Here is a 21944-nt window from a genome sequence, read left to right on the forward strand (position 1 = left end):
CCTGTGGTCTGGCTTTCCACTCACCTTCATGGCTAGGTACCAATAACAAGCATCCCCAACAGAGAGACCCAGGAGGAAGCTGCATGGCCTTTGCCATCTTAGCCTCAAATCACACAATTTTACTTACATTGCATTCTATCAGTGGAATTAATCACGAAAGTCCATCCAAATTTTAAGAGAGGGAACATCCTTTAATGAAAAGAGTGAAAAGTCGACCTCAGCAAGATGGTGGCCCCCTTGGAGCTCAGTTGCTGGAGAGAGAGTTAGGGGCTCCTATCCATCTACAGCAAGTCCCTGGTGGTGATGGTTTATGCCAAATTTTGTAGTGCACTCTTGAAAGTCAATTTCATAGATAATACATGGAGAGGTTCAAGAGGTAATATACCAATTTTGACAACCAAAGACAACACTTTCTCAGCCAACAAAAATACTGAACTTTTTAAGAAAACAGAAATATATAGCTAATGTGAACTGTTAGCAAAGCAAGGTGCAGATATACTAGCTTACACTGCTCTCCTTCAAGAGAAGCTTCTCCCTGCTTTTGACATCTTGGAATGTTTTCTCTCTCCTTTTGCAGCTTCACACATTCTGGGTTAAGTGACAGTTACTTTACTGTAACAAAGCCATGGTTTGCTTCACAAATTTCTTTTCCCTTGAGTTTAATTTTACCTGGAAGGAGGTCCAGCAGGGGCACTGAATAGAATTCTCCTGACCAGAGGAGAACCGCCCCTCTACCATGTCCAAGAAGTGGAAATTCAAGCCTTCTACCTTGGATGCCTATGTGTTTTGTTTTTCTTGCACCTCTTTACAAAGTACATTTTTCTAAAGTTCAGTTATGAGAACATCTGAAACAATGCTCCAACCTGTGTCGCTTTAGTGATGATATCCTAAACAGCTACTTTCAGCTTAGTTTTGGAGCATTTTCTTGTGTTAACAGAAATTAGTAACAGATTGATTTTGGTGAGGTGCATTCCCATGATTCTTGTACTTGAAAAATAGTTTCATCAGACTGGAGGCATCTCTCTAGCTGGACCAGAAATGGTAGATGCAAATCTGCAAGAAACTCACACAACTTGTAAATAAGGAATCCAATTTGAAAAGATGGATGTCAGTTTTCGTCAAAGTCCTCATCTGCCTCTTCAGAAACTGCCAAACTAAATTGATTCCTGCCAAAGGAAAAATTCTAAACAACTATCACACTGACAGTGGTCATGCTTTGTGGTTGAAGTCATGACTGTTTTGGTAATCTTTCATACCTACTATGTGAAGGCAAAAGGGAAATTCCATTCCTAGGTATAAGGAAGACTAAAACAGAAGGAACTTTTTATGACACCTATATATATTTTTTCATTAGGAAGTGTTCTACCTTGGCAATGCATTTTAAGTAAAAGTGAATGCTTAATTAACTTTGTGAGGGAAGGGGAAACACACTGCCCTGTATATTAAAAAAACCTACTTTAATCTTGGCAGATTTGTGCTTTTGGTTCACATGTTGCTGACCAAAAGCTACAATTCTGTTCTGAATGTGCATTCTTAACTTATTCAAGTTAACTTATTTAGTTTATTAACTTAGTTACTTCTTAAACCTGTCTGAGTACATAATATGTGGCTCTTTGAGACATTTTTTCCTTCAATTTAGAAATTTGATGCCTATTTTCGGAAGTAGGAAAATAAAAATTACTTCAAAAGAAAAGCCTGTATTTAACTTTAAAAAGCAATGAGGAATGTGCTTTTAAACTATGCTCTTATAAGTTTAATCTGAGAGTTTAGTACCACTTATATAAATATTAAAGGTGGTTAGATAAAATCTGATGATACACATTTCAATATAACATTAGTATTTTCTGCTGTATTCAGTGTAGGTTAGCAAGAGCTCTTTGAGTTTGCTGTGTGGATATAGCAACTTTAGACCTTATTATTTGTAGCACATCTTTAATTGTGTCATTCCTGTATTGATTCCAGGAGAACTGAATGTGTTGGTCATTGTTTTATGTTAGGCTATGAAATCTTAATGAAACTTGCCCAATTGTTAGACACCGCTCAGGAGGAAGCCATGGCCTGGGTAATGTACAACTAGACCACATTCTCCATTCTTGACTCAGTCCAGTATTCTTTCATAAGAAGCATATCATGTAGTCACAAGCTTTTGGAAAACCAGTAATTTTCCATATATTTTAAATATAGTTGAAGGATCCAAAGGAATAAAATAGCAGCTTTTTAAGACTACTTTCTATTTATTGGTTGCTGAACTGTTCCAGGATTTGCTATGTGGTTATTATAATAGAAATTTGCTTATTTAAGAAAAAAAAAAGGAGTGTTAAAATTTTTCAGGTGTATTTTAAAACTGCCATAGATCATAAGAAATGTGAAATCATATTACTAAGTCTTAACCAGTGCCTTGGCTTTATGTCCTTCATGATGTTTTTCCATTTTAAAACTTACCTTCTTTCTATGCTTTAGAATGTCTGGTTACATTCATTGGACTGAGAGTTCATGAGGGCAGGGATTTGTTGGTCTTACTCTCCACTGTGGATAAGATAATCAGTGATGTCTACAACAGTGCCAAACAAATAAAACCTCACTTATTGTTTAAGGAATGGGATGGAACAGAATGGAGAAGCACCATGCCCGATCTGGAAGTCTGGATAAATGAATCCTGTCCTGGTTCTGCCACTAACAATAAGTCACTTACCACTGGGCGTAGTAGCTCACGCCTGTAATCCTAGCTGCTTGGGAGACTGAGGCAGGAGGATCTCAAGTTCAAAGCCAGCCTCAGCAAAAGCAAGGTGCTAAGTAACTCAGTGAGACCCTGTCTCTAAATAAAATATGAAATAGGGCTGGGGATGTGGCTCAGTGGTCAAGTCCACCTGAGTTCAATCCCTGGTACTCCCTTTCCCTTCCAAAAAAGGTCACTTATCCTTTGGACTTGTAGCATATCCCTTTGGGCAGACCTGATTTTTCTTCATGGTTAGGCTTAGGCTATGTCTTTCGCAGGAATATTGAGAGTGTAGTGCTGTATTCTCAGTGCACCCCATCAGGTAATGCATACTTTCAGTTTGTCTCATCACTGATGATGTTTACTTTTATCTCTCAAAAAAAGAGATATATGCAAGTATCTTCACTGTGAAATTATTCTTTATATTAACTAATGCTTTGAGGGAAAATACTATAAAATTGCATAAATATCCTTTTCCTTACCAAACTTTTTTTAGTTGATGCAGCTTAATTATACAGAGTAGTGAATTCCACTGTGGCATATTCACAAATACATAAAAAACAATTTGATCAGTTTCACTCCTCAGTACACTACCATCCTTCCTTCTTTCCCCTATCCCTTCCCTCTACCCTATGGTAACCCTTTTACTTTCATGGCATCTGTATTAGCTTTTTTGCTGCTGTGACTAAAAGACTTGACCAGCACAAATGTAGAGGAGGAAACGTTTCTTTGGGGGCTTACAGCTTCAGAGGTCTCAATCCATAGACAACTGACCATTCCTTGGGGTTCGAAGTAAGGCAGGACATCATGGCAGAAGTGTGTAGCAGAGGGAAAGAGTTCACATGATGATCAGAAAGCAGAGAGAGAGACTCCACTCCAGAAACAAAATATATACCTCATAGCCACACCCCCAATGAACTACTTTCTCCAGCCACACACCACCTGTCTCCAGTTATTACTACCCAGTGGATCCCATCAGGGATTAATTCACTGATTATGTTAAGGCTATAGATCAATCATTTGTCCTCCAAACCTTCTTGCATTGTCTCCCACATGAGCTTTTGGGGGACACCACATCTAAACCATACAGCATATTTTTTTTTCCTTGTGTTTTCCTTCTAGCTTTCACATATGAGGGAAAATAAACAATACTTTCCTGAGTCCTCACCAAACTTCCTGTTTCTTATATCAATATGAACTCATAGTTTCCTATTTTTATTCAGTTAGTTCTAATTCATTATTATCATTATTTATTCTAATGTTCAAAATATACCAAATTTGGTTAGTGGGAACCCTTTAGTCTGACCTCTGTGTTCTTTTGATGTGATTGACCCATTGTCCTTAAAACATTTCTTTGTACAATAATATATTTCAAGAGCATCTTATATTATTCCATTCCTAATCCCAGAATCAGCTTTATCTTCAGAAACTTGGAATCCTCTTAGGAGAGAGTGATATTTAGAAACCAAAATCTGAAAGTGTGTTCATTGCTAATTGGGATATGACTACTTCCAAGATCCCTTAAGAGACAGGCTTGGGAATACACACATGGCCCACACACACACATACACAGACCTGTATTTCATTATGTACTGAAAATCTTGAGTTCACACTTGAATTCCCATCTAATACCACAGGACTCATTTTACTTGTTTTCTCTTTCCACAGTGTGAAACCAGGCTCCAATCAGCCTTAAGATATTTGCTTACTAGACCAGTCCCCTGTAAGAAAGCAACCTACCTTCCCCATACCTCTCACCATACTAAGTCTCTGGTACCAAACAAGGATGTGTCCTTTTCATAGATGCTCTCATTATTCTGCCAGGGCAGAATCATGTCCCCTTCCTATGGAACTCCTCCTCCCACCACTAAATAACCTACTTACACCTCCATGTGTACACCCCTTACCCAGCTCAGGCTCTAACTCTATACATCATGGGTAAATGGATACCCCTTCAAACTGTTCTCATTCTGATAACCCACTTCAAGTCTCCTCCAGTAGTGGGCACCTACCTTGATCTGTCTCAATAGTTTTTTTGGATCAGATTTTTTGAGAAAGAGAAGGTGATAGAAAGGAAGAAGGCTGACCAAAACCATAGTCTTGTCTCTGCCATTATTAGTGCCTGATTTAAAGTACTCATAATTCCATAGTTACCTATTTTGTAATGCTGATCTTACTGATCTGTTATGAGAATGACATAAGGTAATACATACAAAGTATTCAGTATGTGACTGACATATGTTGAGTGAATATGTAAGTTATTATTAATATCTAAATTCTGTTTAGATTGGAGCAAAGTTTGGCATTTGGAGTTAATCTGATTTCTAGGTCGGCCTAATTTTTTAATATTGAACCAATGGAAAGATTCAATGTAGCTAAAATATACTTTTAAGAATTAAATATATCTTAATTTGGAAATTGTCTTCTCATAGCTAAAATATCCTTGACTCCAAACACTTTTCAGACTCAAAAGTGAGCAATTAGAACCTATACATGAGAGTAAAAGAGGTAGTGAATGAGATATGAACATCCTTTGAAAGCAAACTACAAAGTTTTGATGACAGCATTTTAATAGTTATGTATTATTTTCCTCCCAGAATATTGACTCCAGAGTGCTGTAAATATACTTGGAGAACACACAGCTTAAGGAAAGGAAAACTTCTATCTCTTTTGTCTCTTTGATCACAAGTATGAAGACAGACTAATGATTCTTCCTGCTTTGAGTTCTCTGATAGAAAAGGAAGGGGTGTTGTTGAATGTGGAGGATGTGGGGAACTGTCAATTTAATAAGCATTTCTAAGCCCAACTTTAAAAAATTGTCACATGCATACAAGCCTCCAGATGTTCATTTTAGTATTGTTTATAACAGCAATAGGGAATTATATTTTTAGGGAATTATACCTTATTAATTCTATGAAATATTAATTATCCCATAAAACTTTTGATATAAATCTATATTCTTGACATAGCAATATATTTGTATAAATTTGTGGGAATAAAGCAGATTATATAACAAACATGTAATGTTATTGCATTTTTGTTCAAATGGTGCGCATATGTAGAATCTGGAGGTATAAAAGTTCAGATACTAACAGGAATTATTTCTGTATGATGGGATTTTTTATTTCTTCACTTTGTTTTTAACCAATCATAATATATATATATATATATATATATATATATATATATATATATATGATAAAATAGTTTTCAAAACAGCACTCTGACTATAAAATTTGACTAATATAACTTTCACAGAAATATTGCTAACATTTTTGTACCTTTCTGGTAATAGAGGGAAACTGAAATTAAAAAAAAAAAAAATCCTACAGTGAAGTGAACTTTGGGATTTTGTGTGTGTGTGTTTTCAACTAGAATCTTGAAGAAATCTGAAATTATAACTGCAAAGCACTTGCTGACAATCTGGAGCTTGCTGTTAAACAGGCCCAGGTCAGACCTACCACAGAACAAAGGGAAGCGTTAGATTACTGACCTGTCCCTTGGAGAGATTTCAAAGGAGTCTCTAGGGAGTGCACATATTAGCTAGTCAGTCTGAATTTCATTCAGAAAAAGCTGAAAATCCATAACAAAGCAATGGATTAACATTTAAGCCCATGTCTCCTGTAGTATGCTCTGCAGATAATAGTTCCATAGTGTATTCACAGTAGATAACATTTAAAAAGGATTCCATGCTCAAAAAATTGGGGGAAGTATTAGATTAAATGTTGACCAGTTTATTGTTAGGAGCACCTTCTTGGAGCCTCAACTGCAGGAATTCTTGATGATCTCCCAGAGGAGGTATTATATTAATATTCTCAAACTTCCTGATCACTTTTTCTCTCCCAAAGCATCTCAAAGGACATTAGTGAGTTGGTTGGGGTGGTGCATGCCTGAAATCCCAGTTACTCAAGAGGCTGAGGCAGGGGGATTCAAATTTGAGGCCAGCCTGGGTAACTTTGAGACCTTATCTCAAAAATAAAAAAGGCTGAGTCTGCTCCTCAGTGGTAGAGCACCACTGGGTTTAATCTCTAGTATAAGGTAGGAGGACATCAGTGACCTGAACTAAGGCTAACTATGGAGCTAGATAAGTCCAATCAGTGAGGTTGAGTAAATGGCCAAGAAGTCCAGGAAAGACTTAAGGTAGGCCAACAAACACTGTAAGAATGTAGAGTCATAATACCATCTTTAGTAGTATCCACTCTTTAAAAAAAAAAACAAAAAACTTTGTAGAATGGATACATGATTACTGTAACATATAAATAGTATAGAAATGTACAAAGAGAAAAGTGAAACTCATCTTTGATGCTCTCATAGGTGATCATTGATCATTGGTAGTATTCAGAAAACGTAATTTTAAGTACTATGCTACACCTACCTCTGTGTACTTGTATATTCATTCATTCTTATAGGATCACATTCTACACATGGTGTTCTTTAACCTTTGGTGTTTTTTAATCTACTGGTTTTCCATGCCAGTAAATATAGATCTACTGTTTTAAAGGCTTTGTAGTTTTCCTGTACACAGATGTACAATAATTCGCTTAGCAAACCTTCCTTAATGGGCATATATTTCCAATGTATTGACAATATAATTGATACTTTCATCAATCATTTATTCATTGAGACTATCTTCTATTGGTTTCCATAGAAGCAGGCTGTCCTAGATCTCTCCTAACTTTTTAAAGTCAATCCTCTACCTTCTTTTGCTTTTTCTTAAGGATGGATGTTAACTTAAGTATCTCCTATTGACCTTTGGTAAATTCACCTGTTTTCATAGATTCAATAATTATTTCTAATTACGTACTTCTTTAATTCATATCTCTAACCCCAGTATGCAACCCAGCTAACCTCTCACATGTTTCAGTACTGTGTTTCCATCTACATTCTAGACATCTTTACTTAGATACCCTTCTATCACTTTAAACTCATTGTTCATTACTAAATTCATTAGTTTTTACTCCAAACTGGCTCCCTTTTCCAATTACATCATGTGTGTCTATGGACTAGATACTTTCTCTTTTTAATGCAGGTCTTCATTTCCTGTATTCAATACATTACCATTTGTTTCTTCCTTCATGTTATATTTCAGATGTATCCATTTCAAATTATACATTAACACTGAGCTTCTGTTACATACTAGGTGTTATAGACAAGGTATTGTGTCCCCTAGAACTTTATGCTGAAACCCTAACCTCCCATATGATGGTATTAAGTGATGGGACCTTTACAAGGTAATCAGCTCCTAGGGCTCCACCCTCATGAATGGGATTATTTTCTAGTAAAATAGGACCCCAGAGAGCTCTCTTGTCTTTTTTTCACCACATGAGTGTATAACAAAAGATAGTCATCTACGAACCAGCTTAAGTGGGCCCTGGCCAGACACCAAATCTGGTGCCTTCATCTTGGATTTTGGAGCCTCAAGGATTATGAGAAATAAATATTTGTTGGGGTTGGAGGGGAAGGGAGGGGACATGAGGTTAGAAATGATGGTGAAATGTGATGGTCATTATTATCCAAAGTACATGTATGAAGACATGAATTGGTGTGAATATACTTTGTATACATCCAGAGATATGAAAAAATTGTGCTCTAATTGTGTAATAAGAATTGTAATGCATTTTGCCGTCATATATAAATAAATAAAAATAAAATAAAAGCGCCATGGCAATGTTCATTTCCCTGCTAGTCCCGCAAGTTATTCATAATTGCTAATAAATTTCTTTCTGTGTTTAAATAAAACTATTCCATAGTAAATTGAGTATTTTTTCAAGGAAATAAATATATTTTAAGATTTAAACAAATATTTGTTGTTTAAGCCACCCAGTCTGTGGTATTCTGATAATAGCAGCCTGAATTGATTAAGGTAATAGAGATTTTTAAAAATTTATAATTCAACCAGATGTGGTGGCACATGCCTATAATCTCAACTGCTTGAAGACTAAGACAGGAGGATTGCAAGTTTGAGACCAGTCAGAAACTTAAAGAGACGCTGTCTCAAAAAACAAAAGCATCTGGGAATGTAGCTCAAAGATAGTGCCCTTGGGTTCAGTCCAAAGTACTACAAAATAAATAAATAAATACACATGGCTGGGATGTAGCTCAGTGATAGAGTGCTAGCTTACCATGAGTGAGACCCTGGGTTTAATTCTCTGTGCAAAAAAGAAGAAGAAATTTAATCTTTGTAATAATTATGTATGCTAGTTTCATTTGTTTTAAAGTTGAAAGAGAGGTTTAGAGAAATAGGATACCTCATTTGGGGGTCACATGGTTCGGAATGATTGGGCTAAAAGTCCTTGCTTACCATAGTAGGACCAGTTGTTTTTTCAATTCTACTGTGATGACTTTTCTCATTTTCTCCATTTTCCTCCCTCTTTTTGCCTCAATCTACTCTCTTTGATGCATCTCTGTTGCCATGTTAATTTCCCTTAAATATATATATCCCAAAAATCTAGGTCCCCAGGACCTTTTATTACATGTGGCAAGGAAAGGAGTAGTGAAGCTCCAGTGGCTTCCCAGAACTTCACCTATTAGAAAAATTCTTGTGCTCCAATTAAAATTTTAAAAGAGAAGAAGAAAGAAAAGTTATAAATTATCAGTGGAGGATAGACAATTAAAATATTCAAGAATAATTGAATGATCCCTCACGTTAGGTGACATCTAAAGAGGAACAGGATGTGGAGAAGGGATGAGCCAGTAGTCCGGATATTGCCTCCTTTCCCCTCTGTTCCCGCCTACACACCAGGGAAGGAGAGTCCCTCCCCAAAGCACAAGAGACCAGGTCTGGGAAACCTCCCAACAATCCATGATGGAAACTAGAAAAGGAAACTAATGTTTTGATTAAGCGAATATTTGAAATTATTTCATCCCAAAGAAAAATATCCCAATTAAAGTGCCAAGCGTTCAAAATTCACAAACAGAAAACAGATGCAACATGTGTTCAGTTTTAAACTGACTTGGGAATAACTCTCCTGAAACTGAGTGAGGACATATTTAAACAATATAATTCATAACAGAGGTTTGGAGAAGTTTCTTACAGGAGACAAAGGGGTATTATACACACATTTAGTTATCCCTAGAGTATGTGCATGTACCAAATGTAATAAATACATGTCTGCTCTTTAGCTCTGCAATTTCCACATGCTTTTTAAATGACTGAATTGCTGATTACATAAGACACTAAAATCTTTTTTAGAAATATATATGCTAGTAATGTTTTTAGAACCAAATTATAAAAATAATTAACTAGTGGAAAAATTTTTTTTCTACTTCCCTAGTTCAATGCTTTCCTGAAAAAATTTTCTGCTTCCTGATTTAAAATGAAAATGAATTTGGAGCCAAGATTTACTTTTTCTTACAAAGGAAAACTTCAACAATTTTTTTTTAATCCTTTACTCCTCTTAGGAAAATGAAGGTTATCACTCTTTACAAAACAAACTTCTCTGATAATTTCTTGCATTCCTTTTATATTAAGTAAAAGTGTTTGCGGGAGTAAAAAATAGTTTCATGATATTAAAAAAATGATATCAGAATGGCTAAATTTCAGCCAATCTTCTATTCAAGTGGATCAAAAGTTTTAGCAGACCCATAAAATGCTCCCACATGTTTCTAACCAGAAAACTGATGGCGGATATCAAATTGTGACATTTTATAGTTACTACTGTCATCATTATTTTGTTTCTATTGTTGCAGTTGTTTTTGTGTTTCAACAAATGTGACTTCCCACATTTTGATGTGTTTTTTTTAGCAATGGTTATCACATTCAAAACAAACTCACATAAAACCTATTCGTCAAACAGATTGAATGCTTGCTATATAGAAAACACTCTACTGTACTACTGTGAGCTTTTCACCTGAATTAAAATTTCAACTTTACATGTTAATTGTATTGACTGATTTTTAGAAGCAGTTTTTCAATGTGATTTTCTTTATTCTACTTCCTCACTGTCCTCTTATGCAATTGTAAAGATAATTCTGTAATCCCAATTTAAAAAAACAATGGATGTAATATTTACATTATGCATTCAATAAAATTATAAATCCTATTCTTAAATGTGTTTTAGCATTAAATGTTAAGTAAAGTTAAAAATATATACATATAGTATGTAGAAGAGACTGGGCTGTGGTGTAATACTGGGCTGTGAATGTGAACCTCTAAGGTATTATGATAGATTATATCATTGGCCCCAATTCCCTCACTGCACTCTTCCACCCTGAAAGCCATAGCCTTTACCATGCCACTTTGTGATGTCCTCCTGTAGTAAGCCGGGTATTATTCTCTCTCTTAGGCTTAGTCATATGAATTGCTTTGGCTAATAGAATAAGACAGATGTAATAGTGTACTAGCTTTGAGATTAGCTCTTTATCATGTTTCCACTTTCTCTCTTGCATCCCTATCATCCAAGAGAGAATATGCCAGGGATAATCCACAAATGCCAAAAGAAGGAATTCAGATATTAGAAGAAAGTTGCCCCACTTAAAGTACCTGGACAAACCAATTGAGACCAGTTGATACCAGTGATATTAGTTTTGCCAAGGCTGCCATAACACAGTACCATAGGCCAAGTGAGTTATTCAACAGGAATTTATTTCTCACAGTGTGGAGGCTGGAAGTCTGATCTCAAGGTGTTGGCAGGTTTGTTTCTTCTGAGGCCTGTTGGCTTATAGATGGCCATCTTTATGGTAACACAGCATTCTCCTTTTATGCATGTCTGTGTCACAATGTCATTTCTTATCAAGGCCACAGTGGTAACGAATTACGGCTCAGCCCAATAACCTCATTTAACTCAGTTATCTCTTCAAAGACCCTCTCTCCAAATATTATCACACTCTGAAGTATTAGATATTAGAATTTCAACATATAAATTTGGGGACCACAATTTAGTGCATAACATCACTCAGGCTCAACCTAGCTAAGTCAGTCCTCAAATGTCCCATGGACTCATGGGCTATAACGATAAACTAATATTTTAAAGCACTGAGTTTTTAATGCTTTCTTACAAAACATTAGCTTGAGTAATATAGTACAAATAATATGATTAAATATATAAATAACTATTGAGTGGTAAGATTTTTAGAAATTAAAAATGTTTTAAGATTATTGCTACACAGTTTTATAAAGCTAACTGTATTTTTCTGAATGTAAAGCAATATTTCCCATTATTATAAAAGCAGAAAATATATTAAATATAAAAACAAATTTTGCTTCTAATCTGCCTCCCACCTCATCCATGAAAAATTGTTTTTTATACCTTCCAGTAATTTTCTTATTTATAAACACATACTCATCTTTGAAAATTTTACATATATTCTTATATATTTTTACAAAAGCCATTATGCATATTTTAAACTTTTTTTAAACAAAAGTATTTTCAAGAATATTCTTCTTAATAAATATAGAGCAGGGTTTGGGGATGTTGCTCAGTGGTAGACCACTTGTCAATCATGCCTGAGGCCCTGGATTAAAGCCCCAGCACTGGAGAGAAAAATAAAAATTAAAATATAAATAAATATAGATTTACATCAAAATTTATGTTTTATTACCTATTATTTAGATTGCAATTATTTCTCATAATTACCTAGTATTTTTCTATTTAAAAAAGGTTGCAATAGTATTTCTTTCTAAAATGCTTTGAGATTTGGGATTGAAAAAAGTAAAATACATGTGGAGACTATTACGAACTATAGTTTTCTGTAAGATTTCAACATTGGCCAATTTTACATTGATGGCTTTAACAAAGCTTAGAGATGATAATGTGTTTGTCCTTGATGTAAAGTTCAGTGCATGGAAATAAGGATGATAATAACAGCAGGCTGGTAGTTTCATTTTATTAAACATTAACTCAATATTTATTGAGTCCTCTACAAAGTATCTAAAATTGTCAAGTTCACATAATAAGTGATAAGAGAGGTTCCATGTAAATGTTCAAAAGAAATGCATTTGCTTCCCTAGGTTTTTAAATTTTCTAATAGATAAACTATCTTTTCTTAAGAGTAATTGATATTCTTGGCTTTTTTTCTGCATGAGAAATAAAATTCTCATTTTTCTAAAAAGAGGACACATTCAACAATTCTGAATATCCTAGGCAAGTGTTTTCTGAGAAGGTTTTCAAGTAGTCATTGACTTTCTCCTTGAGTTCTGGCTGCTCATCTGTTAATTTGGGGTCTAATTTCTTTCCTGCTCTCTGCCATCACAAATCCACCAGCCTGGCCACAACAGGAAGTCAATGCTGATCACATGAGGATAACTGCTACCTCTGCTGAATGAATGCACCACAGTTGACTACACCGCTGGCATTGTTGATCCTACAGTTCTGGGGACCCCACCTTGCTTGTGACTTCTGCCAGAGCATCTTTACCTCTGGAAAATGGTGACATTCTCATCTAATTTTTCCTCCAGAATGAAAGGCCACTCATTGTGTCAAATAATGCACTAAACAGGAGCATTTTTCTTTGAAAAATTGGAAACCTCCTGGGAGGAAACAATATTTTTATCTAAGCACACTGAATTCAAGTCAGTGTGATCCAGGAATTGTGCAAATTCCATGCCAACCTATTTTCTTCACTTTCATCAGTAAATTTAGAAAGCACAGATTAGTGTAGCTATATTGAGTCTTTATTTCATTTAATGCTTGTAGCAATGCTCTGTGCTTTCAATATTAGGTTTCTAGGAAACAAATACTCATGCTATAGAATTATGAAAATGACAATTATAGTTACTCCTATAAACACTCAAAAGTATGAGACATACAAGAATGAGACTAGGAACCAAGAGGTACACATATTTTCAATCAAGAGACAAATTCTGGGCCAAGAGGGAGGATCAGATTTTATACTGAAAGATTTGTTAACAGACTAAATATAGGAAGCGAGAGAAAAGGTGAGAGTAATAATAGCAGCAGCAACTGTAATAACAACAGTAACAACAACTAGAGATTACTGAAAGCTTCCTATTGTCAAGCATCACATGAAGTACAATATCTGCATTACCTTGTTTCTTCTCTACAACATCATGGAGGCAAATGTTATTAGTTTTCTAATCATATTATTTCCATTTTTCAGGTAAGAAACTTGAGACACAAATCTATTAAGTAGCTTAAGTTATTAAATGACAGAGCTGCAATTTTTACCAGGGCATAGGCTCTTTCTGCACTCTACTAATTAACAGGCATTTCTATTTCATTGTTCCATTATGTACTGTCAAGTTATTACTACATAAAAATAAATAACAATAAACACTTATCTAAGTAGTGGAACAGTTGTTCAAGGCTATTTGAGGAGGACTGTCATTGTAGAGCACTAAGATGCAGGCCTGTCAGTGGAGTTTATCATTCCCATTACAGCTGTTGCTACATTTCCATAATTAGACCTTTGGAAACTCATGGTGAGACAGTATTTTTGAGGAATTGCCATGGACTTTTGCATGGTTTTCCATTGACCAAATATATTGCACATGAAGAATGTACCCTCTACCTTGCAGACCCTGGCTTATCCTGCATGATGTGCTTCACTATTTACACGTTCTATGTGAATCCTTTCCAGTCCTGCTTCTTAGGCCCCCATTTGAAGACTTCCTTTTGCTACTAATCATCTCCACTTGGCTCATTCCAGAATGTCTCTGGTGCTGGCTGTAGTATCATTGGCCTCTGGAGAATGGTGTCATCTCAATGCTCAGATGACGACACATGCAGCAATGCAGGCAGCCAGGGAGCTGGAGGAAAAGGGCAAAAGACAGGGTGCTACTCTCTTACCTGCTTTGTCAGGTCTGCAGGAGCTGCACCCTTGGGAGCACAGCAAGCTAACCAACCAGTCATGAGGGAGGAAGTGGTTTCTGTTGCAGCTCTAATGAAACTTCAAAGTGATGAATAGCATCAACATTTCTTATTGATGTGGTGTCTTCACTCATCTATAACCATATTGGCTTTTCCATGTTGTGAGTCTAATAGATTTAGTGTAAGCATTGCATGGCCAAGTAATTAAATTAATCTTAGCCTCCTCATTAAGGCTAGTAAGGTTTGTCATACCTGGAGTTTTCACTAATTGCAGAGGAGTCTCCCAAAATGCATTGTCCTTTGTCTTTCCGTGAAGCTGGGTAGTAATTAACTATAAGTAGAAACTTTATGGTAATAACTTACTGCTTTCCACAGAAACAGACTCTTCACTTGCTGAGGGCCAAGAGAGCACTGGCTTGGCTGCCAGACCCCAGAACTGCTACAGGATACACTGAACAAAGATAAGCCTTCTAAAGCCACAGTCACGTGCCCTGGCCTGGACCTTCATGCATGTCTGAAGTCACATGTGGGGGCTTAGAACTTTGAAAAATTCCCCAAGAGAAATGCTCTGCTGTGAAAAACAGAAATAATCTCTGTCTCACTAGGAATTTTTAATAATTAATTATTCATTGAAATATGCAAATTATTTTTTCTATTGATTTATAATATATATATACCAATGTCCCAAATAAATGGCTTTATGTTTCTCTTTTACTTAATATTTTGAATATAGTATATAACACATTCATGTAATTCAAAATTTTAAAAATTTAGCATATAAGCTTTCCTATCTCAGTTTCTGAACTCTTCCTTACTACCTTTATTAAATACTATTTTCAATTTCTTATGTTGTTGCAGATAGTTTTAATGCACAGAGAAGTAAATACTAACACATACACACATCTTTTTTAAAAAATAAATTTTATTGTGTATATTTAAGGTATGTGATAAAACATCATGGGGTACATACAGAAAATAAAATGGATACTACAGTGAAGCAAATGAACATATCCATCATCTCACATCAATACCCATTTTTTTGTTTTTGTGGCAAAAATAACTAAAATCTACTTATGTAGCATAAATCAAAACACAGAATAGTCTTATTGCTGATCATCCTCATGCAGTGCAGAAGATATCTAGATATCTACTGTTCATCCACGTACCTGCTTCTCAGTATCCTTTGACCCACACCTTCCCATTTCCTCTTTATCTATCACCCCTGTCCATGTTAACCACTGTTTTGTTCTCTATTGTTATGTACTTTAATTTGTTTTTCCTTAGATTCCACATCCAAGTGAGACTGTACAATAGTTTTCTTTCTATGTCTGGCTTATTTAACTGAGCATAATGTCCTGGCTCACCTATGTTGTGACAAATGGCATTATCTTGTTCTTTTTTAGGGTTGAATGATATCCCATTGTGTATGTATAATTGTAGAAATACAAAAGTCTACCTTCTAACAAGGGAAAATTCACAATGTCTGACTAGCAGGACAATATGACCCAAAATGAATAGAAAAGCAAGCAATAGAGAAGAACTGATAATTTACACAGATGATAAATCCAAAATAAATAAGGACATTAGAACAGTTGTTACAGCTATGTTTCTAAAAATAGAGGAAAGATTAAACATGATGTTAAAGACATGTAAAAAAAACCACATAGAACTATAAGAGATGAAAAATACAATGTCTATAAGTGATGAAAAGTACAATGTCTGAGATGAAAAATAACAAATGGGATTAAGAGCAGATTAGAATTAGCAGAGGAAAAGGTTACTGAACTCATAGCAATTGAAACTATTTAAAATGTAAAATGAAGAGAGAAAAAGTTGAAAAATATTAGAAAATGCTTCTGAAGGCAATGTTACAAGAAGTATAATAATCAAATAATTAAAATCAGTGATAAAGATAAAAATCTTAAAAGCAGTGTGAATTGGGAGACTGTGAGTCCACATCTGTAACATACTGGAAGGGGAAAAAAAAAAACCTATCAGTTAGAATTCAATACCCAGCAAAAATATCTTTCAAAAGCAAAGGCTATTCAAGACTGTTTTAAGAATCAAGTTAAAAATATCTGCTTCTTAAAAAACTGAAATAAATGAAACAAAATGGAGAAAGTATTTAGAATCCATAGAGCCGTGAAAAAGTAATCTCCAGAATATATAAACTAGTATGAATCAAGAAGCAAAATGACTAGACTTAAATAGGCACTTTATAAAAGAATTAAAATGGCTGATAAATATATTTAAAGGTACAAAACTCTTCTTAGTAGCTAGAGAACTGCAAATTGTAATCATACCATCAAACACCTATCATATTTGGTCAGAAAGGGAAAGCCCACATTTTTTTTCATTTCTTTTATGATTTATGAAAAGAGAAAAAATATTTCTTAATATTTTTCTATTTAATAAGAATAGGTTCTCATTCATTGATATTCTCATGATAACAATATATAAAAATGATTGAAGTAGTCTACACAAAAAATGCCTGTAAACTGGCTTCCTTATTCATGAGCTGTCAGATGTCCTAAATTAGAACTGATGAATTAGAACGTTGGTTGATAAATCAAATTACATTAAATTTTATTAATAATGTTGTCAGTCATAAAGCTAGGATATTGAAAGGAATATTCTTAATCTGGTAATTAAATTTGAAAGAATTTTTATAATAATTGCTTTGTATTTTTCCAGCTAATTAATTTAATGAGAAGAAAGAAGGAGATTGTGGTTTCACCGTACGAGTACATCTTATTAAAAATAACCGTTGTTATGTTTGAAAGGGTGAAAATTGAAAATACAGAGTATGAACTATCTGTTGTTTGTTTCTTTTTCCCTTGTTATGCTTCTGGGAGTGCTTGGGATATAGAAAGTTGTTCACAAATGTTTGCTGGATAGAATTTTGATGTACCAAAACATTTTGGGTTATCTTTAGAAAAGACAGGAATAAACCCCAGTTCAGGAGCTAAATTCCTTGATCTTCACCTTATATCATCTGGCATATTTATCAATATCAACCTTTATAATTGATTGCCTCCAAAATTCAAAGAAATTAAAGTGTTGGGGAGTGATATTGGTCAAATTACACTGTTATATTGTATGCATATACAAATATGTAACAACAAATGCCATCATTATGTGCAACTATAATGCACCAATAAAAAAAATGAGGGGAAAAAACATAAGCTACAAGTAAAATCCACCAAGTGTATATTTAATTTTAGGCTTATCTTAAAACCCCAAATAAGTTCCATTCTACTCAGAAGGATGGAAAAATCAATGCTCTAGGGTATAAGAATGATCAATATTCAGTGGAACCAATGATGAAATGCCCACTAGAAAGACAAAATAAGGTGGCAAAATTCTTTTCTATGACTTTTCAAATAATATGTGTATAGAGTTCAAATGAAACAAATCCACTCAACATTTATTGAGCATCTACTATAGGACCAATACTTTGGCACATTTTAGTCTTAGTTTGATCTTTATAGTAAAAACAAAAGTGCATCTATCCTAAATTAGAAGTGTTGGATTACAACACTGAGTAAAATTAAAAATGCTAAGTTAAAGAGCATTCATCTTAATACAGAATGGAATAAACCATGAAGGCAAATTGCAACATTTTGGATTCTCCACCAACTGCTTTAGTAAGGACCAGCAATTTGACAGTCATCTAGAAGCAGAATGGACTGAATGCTCCAGCATCTGCATAAGGACTCAGTTTTGTGCTCTTCGGAATTAAGCTTATTAGTCCTCACATTTTGGGATACAAAAGATTCATAGTACCAAATTGTATTTACAAGACGATGTTTGGTCTGGATGATTTTAAGAACAATTTAAGTGCTTTTCAAGAGTAACTCTGATTGCACACTATTTTTAGCTTCACTGTTCACTTTGGGCCTTACCTTACCCAAAGATGCAATTCCACCGAAAAAATTGTGCCAAGGTAGGCAGCTGGATCGCATTTTAATTAAGATCAGAACCCGAGAATGGACAGTAATGGACTGGGAAAGCTGCTTGCTCCTGAATCTAGCCATATTATTTTCATCATTTCTGACCACTGTTACTTCTGGTGTTCCTACTTTTGACTAAAAACTACTCTGACCATTTTTTACTTCCAAAGGCGCAAACCTTTTCAGAGCTAGGTTATAATTGCTTAAGTTGGCTTCACCTACTCTTGCAGTCTACCTTGATCATCTTAAAGGCAGAACTTGTAAGAGGGATTCACTTGATGCTTTGACTTTTGGCTTTGAAACTTACATTTTTTTTTCTTTTTCCCAATCTTCTTTTCCCTAAACTTCTCCCTGGTCTCCTTTTCCCTAACCTCCTTCTTGATCTCCTCTCTGATCTTCTTTTCCCTGATCTTCTCATTCCCTATCTCTCCTCCCTAATCTCAGAGAAGAATCAACTCTATAAAAGCCCCCTGTTCCTGTGGATAGGCAGAATCTCAGCCTTTGGGACAGGAGTCCCATGTGTTTCTCCTTTGCTAGCAAAGAATAAACCTCTTTTCTTTTCTCAAGATGTTGTCTTTGCTATTGGATTGGCATCAAGGACAAGGACCAAGCCTTTGGTTACAAGCTGAGGTCTACTTCATTTCTGTACCTTATTATGAAGGAGGAATTTAATAACATTTTTCTTGAAGTTCAGATGAAATAGCAGATGTAAAATATAAAGCAGAACACTTGACACATAGTAGACACTGAAAATTGGTCTTTCCTTCATTTCCATTTCTCCCACCCCCATCAGTGCCCTCCTCACAACTGCTTTCACCTGACCCTGTCCTCTTGTGTAAGAGGCAAATTCAGAGGAATTTGCAGAGGGTGACCTCTTCCTGTAAGGAATGATGGGAATCTGGTGTGAAATGCACGTTTTTGGAATAATTTTAAGAGAAATAGACTCATCAATGAGGGCTTTTTATTAGTGATGACCTCATTTCCTTGGAACACTTGTAATAAATTAGCTTATTCATTAATTATGTGATAATTGCTTTTGTTATAGTCTGAAACTCAATAAACACTATTGAAAACTGCTAATTACAATTATAACAATAATAGACATTGAGATCAACTATGAATGTTATGGAGCCTACTCAATAACAAGCGAGAGAAAATGTTAAAGTGCAAGTTCAGTTCTAGGAGAAGTTAACTTATTAAAATCATTTAAATATAAATGCATGGCCAATTTGAACAGCAAAGACTATTTTGACCACCAGAGGGAGCTCACACTTTTAAAAACCCCAAGTTTTTACAACAGCCACTCCAAGTTTTAAAATCAGTAATGATGTTGTCCTGAGTTGGTTTTGGAGGCTTCTTATACTACCAACATGCCAAAGGGATGAGTAAGTGGCAAGAAATTGTTAATCCATGTAAATATATTCGAAGTGGCTACAAATGTTTTAAAAGATGATTTTGGATCATATATTGTGAAATTATGAATTTAATTTAGTTTTTATTTTTTGCCCCAAACATAGTATTTCTAAGACACTTTTAAAAGCTATGTTTCCCCCAAAAGTGATAGCTGTGGAGTTAACTTATCTTGTTTTCAAGGAATATGGGAGTCTGGTGTCATAATTTCATCACCATATGCATATGATGTGAATAAGCTCAGTGCCACTGCCACAGCCTGATTTATAGGTTCATTGCTCTTTCCCTGGATGGTCATGATAATTTCTTATTGGTTTCTTCACCCTCCTTGACAAGGCCTGTGTAGTGTCTCCTCAAATGCAGTTAACTTTATTCATCACTTTCAGACTAATTTGGGGGTGCCGGGATTCAAACACAGGGACTCACACTGAGCTGTGCCCCTAGCCTCCAGACTAATTTTCATAAATCATGTTTTCCATCACATTACTTTTCTGCTCAAGAAAACAAATCAGCAAACTAACACTTGGCATTAAGATCCAATTTAATACTCCCTTCTCTTCAGGCCAACCAGCTCCAGGCTGGAATAACCCTCTCTCTCTGTCTTTCTGAGTTCCCATGGCACTTCTGTTCTTATCTCCTTACTCCTTTATGGGATATAATTGCTTGTGAACATGTTTTAGACCACCTCCCAAATCACAAATCCTTGCTCAGAAACCAGTGGGAAAGCTTGTCTAAGCAGGTAGCTGATGGTGAAGGCCAGCTCAAGAGATTCCAACTTGGGAGACATTCTGAGGTGGAACTGATGAAACTGGAAGTTCTAGCAGCATAAAAAAGCCACTCAGAACTTACTGACTCCCATTAACAGTTTATTATTATCTCTCAAGAGTCTGAGGGTTGACCAGACTCATGTAATTCTTACTTGGAGGCTCACATGCAATTACAGTTAGGTGGTAGCTGGGCTGTTCATCTGAATGCTCCACGAGGCGGAAGGTCCAAGATGGTTTCTTCTACATGTCTGGCCACCTGAGCCAGGATGGCTGAAACCTTTAAGCACGGAGACCAGGTATTTTACTCTCAATCTATGGCCCCTTATGGCTAGACTGGGCTAACTCAAAGCATGGTCATCTCAGGTTGAACTTCTTACGTATGGTCTGACTTTCCCTGGAACAAGCATTTCAAAAATCCAGGTGGCACTGTCCAGACTTCTTATGCCCTGACCTTGGGAATCACACAGCATTACTTCCTCTATGTACCGCCAGCCCAGACCCAATGTGGGAAGGGATTTGGAAATACTGGAAACCATAATTCCCCATTAGGCCATCTTTGAAGCCTACCTACCTTACCTGCTGACATTTTCCGTGAGGAAAATACCTTTCTTTGAAATGTGGAAGGCAGAAGCCAAAAGAGGCCAACCAGAAGTGTTAGAAAAGATCAGGGTGACAGAAACTTTTTTTTTTTTTTGGTACCAGGGATTGAACCCAGGGGTGTTTAACCACAGAGCCACATCACCAGCCTTTTTTATTTTTTATTTTGACACAGGGCCTCACTAAGTTGCTGAGGCTAGCCTTAAACCTATGATCCTCCTGCTTTAGCCTCCCTATTTGCTGGGATTACAGGTATGTGCCACTGTGTATGGCTAGAAACTTAACACAAAAGGTATGGTTAGTCACTTGTTTAATATAAATGTGGACATTCTTTTATTCTCTTCATGGAGGGGTAGGATCTATGTTCTTTCCCCTTGAAACTGGACAGAACTTTCTGTTTTGTCTAACAGAGTATAGCAGAATTGATGCTATGCAAATTCCAAAACAAAATCCAAACAGGTGATACATTTTCAAACTTTAGCATCTGGGAAATCTGACTTCCTTGAGACTACCATGCTATGAGGAAGCCCACACAGCCCATTTGGGAGACTATATAGAGAGATTTTGAGACTAGATGAAGAGAGAAGGACACCTGTGAAGACTTTCCCAGGATTCTGACCAACAGAAACTGTGACATAGAAAAATGTGTGTAGCTGTTTTAAATCACTATATATTCAGGCGACTTTACACGTAGCAGTAAATAACTGAAACAAATGGATTGAGAAAACTTTGC

General features: G+C 35.6%; 1 pseudogene; it reads left to right on the plus strand.

The window, feature by feature from the left end:
* Positions 1-225: 225 nt before the first annotated feature.
* On the plus strand, positions 226-1158 carry LOC143401857 (metaxin-3-like; annotated as a pseudogene).
* Positions 1159-21944: the final 20786 nt, after the last annotated feature.

Source organism: Callospermophilus lateralis, chromosome 6 (assembly GCF_048772815.1).
Source record: "Callospermophilus lateralis isolate mCalLat2 chromosome 6, mCalLat2.hap1, whole genome shotgun sequence".
NCBI lineage: Eukaryota > Metazoa > Chordata > Mammalia > Rodentia > Sciuridae > Callospermophilus > Callospermophilus lateralis.